Source organism: Pseudorasbora parva, chromosome 4 (assembly GCF_024679245.1).
Source record: "Pseudorasbora parva isolate DD20220531a chromosome 4, ASM2467924v1, whole genome shotgun sequence".
In the NCBI taxonomy this organism is placed as follows: Eukaryota; Metazoa; Chordata; class Actinopteri; order Cypriniformes; family Gobionidae; genus Pseudorasbora; species Pseudorasbora parva.
In genome coordinates, this window is record NC_090175.1 from 58,716,736 (window position 1) to 58,720,818 (window position 4,083).

The following is a 4,083-nucleotide window of genomic DNA, read 5'->3' on the forward strand; positions in this document are numbered from 1 at the left end:
AGTTACAAATGAGAACATCTGGGTTTAGAAGAACATAAGAACGCCTTAGAAAGGGTGATGTTGTGGGTTGAGGAATTTACAGACCACCAGAGCGCCCCCCCCCCCCCCCCCCCCCCCCCACACACACACACACGTGATTGTGGTTGTGATTGTGACTGGGCTGGACACTGAACCATGGCCCATCAAAGATGAGCCACTCACTCTCACACACACTCACTCACTCTCTCACACACTTTCACTCACTCCCTCAAAACACACACACAATCACATTCACACTCACACACTCTCACACACTCACACTCTCTCTCACACATTCACTCACTCTCTCACTCACTCACACTCACACACACACACACACACTCACTCACACTCTCTCTCACACACTCACACTCTCTCACACACTCTCACACACTCACACTCTCTCTCTCACTTTCACTCACTCACTCACTCACTCACACACTCTCACACACTCACTCACTCTCTCTCTCACTTTCACTCACTCCCTCAAAACACACACACAATCACATTCACACTCACACACTCTCACACACTCACACTCTCTCTCACACATTCACTCACTCTCTCACTCACTCACACTCACACACACACACACACACTCACTCACACTCTCTCTCACACACTCTCACACACTCACACTCTCGCTCACACACACACACACACACTGACAAGTGTCACTCGTTCAGATGTTCTCTGGGATTATCCCACAGGACTCTGTCTCTGCCAGCCGCTGAATGCGTGAGCCTGTAGTCCATCCAGCATCTGAGATTTGCAGTATTGTTCTGTTTGACGCTGCTTTGAAACGATCGTCATTGTAAAAGCGCAATATAAATAAAGTTGATTGATTGATTGAGGTAAGGCTTGTTGTTTATAGCGGTGGAGATGCTCTATATCTTTGATTATCTTTGATTGTCCCTGTGACGATCGCGTCAGCCACGCCCTCCGTCAAGCGTTAGCGTCAGCGCCCCGTGAGATTGCGGCGTTATTAAATCACGCGTGAGGTTTTATGTCAGGGAACATAAATGGGTAAAAATAATCCATCAGATCATATTTGTGAGGAGTTTGATATGAAAATCCAGAATTCTGACTTTATTCTTTATTTCAAGTTCAAGATTAATATCCAGCACAAAAAAGGGAATATGTTCACTCAGAGAGTGAGGGAGTGAGAGAGTGAGTGAGAGAGTGAGAGAGTGACACATGTCCCCTGTGTCAGCTGGTGCTGAGACTGACTGAGCTCACACACACAGAGATCAGCCGGCCTCAGGACACACACACACTCGCACACATTCGGCCCTCTAAAATTATGATCACAGAACAAGAAAAGTACATCACCCATTGGACACACACCATTCAAAACCAGCACAAACTGGAATGTTATTCGGCCCTAAATCGAGAATACAGCGCAGCGCAGTACCTGAGCTCAGTGAGGGACGTGAGCCTCAGGAAAACCCTGACGATGTACAGACTCAGCGAGCACAGTCTGGCCATAGAGACGGGCCGGCGCAGACAGACCTGGCTCTCCCGTGAGGACAGACTCTGCTCGCACTGCATTCTGGGAGTGACAGAGACCGAGCTGCACTTCCTCACAGAATGCACAAAATACAAAAATATTAGAGATCATTATTACCGCCAAATTAATAAAATATTCCCCCATTTCAGCACCTGTAGCCCAACCCAAAAACTGAGCTACATTCTTGGTGAAGAAGCCAAATGCTCAAATATAGCTGCAAGATTTGTATCCTCTTGCCATCTCCTGAGGGACGAGCAAACACACAGCCCATACACACACACTCTCACAGCCAATACACACTCCCTTTAGACCTGCACCCATGTATATAGTGTATATATGTTCAGCCTTTACATGTTTTCTATATTAAAATTAGCTTGATTTTCTTATCATAAATCTTTATTTATTTTACTATTCATATTTTTGTTGTTTTTATTATTAATTTATTTTACTCTGAATTTTGTGTTGTTTTTATTATTAATTTATTTTATTATTAACTTATTTTATTATTAATATTTTGTTAAGTTTTTTATGATCAGTTGTTACAAATCACTTTATGTTGTCTTAATGCTTTGGCAATGCAAAATGTATGTTTTTGTCATGCCAATAAAGCTTCTTGAATTGAATTGAATTGAATTGAGTGAGTGAGAGAGTGAAAGAGTGAGTGAGAGAGCGAGAGAGTGAGTGAGGGAGCGAGAGCGAGTGAGAGAGCGAGTGAGAGAGTGATAGAGTGAGTGAGAGAGTGAAAGAGTGAGTGAGAGTGAGTGAGAGAGTGAGTATGAGAGTGAGAGAGTGAGTGAGGGAGCGAGAGCGAGTGAGAGAGCGAGTGAGAGAGTGTGAGAGGGAGGTGTGTGTGCATGTTTGTGTGTGCATGCGCGTGAGAGTGAGTGAGAGAGCGAGTGAGTGTGAGAGAGCGAGAGAGTGTGTGAGAGTGCGAGAGCGAGTGAGAGTGAGAGAGTGATAGAGTGTGAGAGTGAGAGTGACAGAGAGAGTGAGTGAGAGTGAGTGAGAGAGAGAGAGAGTGAGAGAGAGAGCGAGTGAGTGTGAGTGAGTGAGAGAGTGAGAGAGCGAGCGAGCGAGTGAGTGAGAGTGAGAGAGCGAGCGAGTGAGTGAGAGTGAGAGAGCGAGCGAGTGAGTGAGAGTGAGAGAGCGAGCGAGTGAGTGAGAGTGAGAGAGCGAGTGAGTGAGTGAGCGAGCGAGCGAGAGAGAGAGAGTGAGAGAGTGTGTGAGTGAGGTGTGTGTGCATGTTTGTGTGTGCGTGCGCGTGAGAGTGAGTGAGAGAGCGAGTGAGTGTGAGAGTGTGTGAGAGAGCGAGAGAGTGTGTGAGAGTGAGAGAGTGTGTCAGTGAGGTGTGTGTGCGTGCGCGTGAGAGTGAGTGAGAGAGCGAGTGAGTGTGAGAGTGTGTGAGAGTGAGAGAGTGTGTCAGTGAGGTGTGTGTGCATGTTTGTGTGTGCGTGCGCGTGAGAGTGAGTGAGAGAGCGAGTGAGTGTGAGAGTGTGTGAGAGTGAGAGTGTGTGTGTGTGTGTGCGTGTGCTACAGATATGAATGATTATTGCTTTTCTGAATCAGCTGAACTCCTGATTTTCTGCTCTTTCCTTCTCCAGGAAATATTGGAGAAATGTCACAATGGATCTTTTTCATAATTTTTTTCTTATTTTGGTGATTCCAGAGAAACGAACCTGTTGAGTTGGTCATGAGGACATCAAATCAGATCTCGCATAATCAGATCAAAACACACACACACACACATCCAGCAGCAGCAACACACACACACACACACACACATCCAGCAGCAGCAACACACACACACACATCCAGCAGCAGCAACACACACACACACATCCAGCAGCAGCAACACACACACACATCCAGCAACACACCTTATGAACAGGCTGATTTCTCAAAGAGTGTGTTGGGTGTGGCGGTGATTCATCTGAACACACACACACACACACACACACACACACACACACACACACACACACACACACACTCTCTCTGATCCAGCATGGACATTAAGTGTCTAATTATCCATCTGTGTAACGACCAGCCTGGAGCGCAGAGTTATTGTGATAAACTCAAACGTTTCTTTTGTTAAGCTGACCTACTTGTGGTTTTGCTCAGTTGCTGTTGGTTTCTGAGCTCGCTGCGGCCATTAAAGCGGCATCATGTGCAGAATAACTCAGAAAAAGCACTAACAGTGGATAAAGATCAAGTGTTTTGAATGTTTGAGCTGATCCGCCGTCGGCCATCACTGAGCTAAATAAAGGAGAGAGAGAGAGAGAGAGAGAGAGAGAGAGAGAGAGAGAGAGAGAGAGAGAGAGAGAGAGAGTTTGACATTCCTTCATCTCTGACGCCATCACACATAAAGCAACACAACATAAGCTCAAGACTTCCTGTTATTCCTGCGTCTCTGTGGGACTGTTGAAGATGCCCGTCTGCACAAACACCCATGCACACACACACGCACGCACGCACGCACGCACACGTTTGTTTTTGTGACATATGGGGACATTCCATAGGCGTAATGATTTTTATACTGTACAAACCGTATTTTC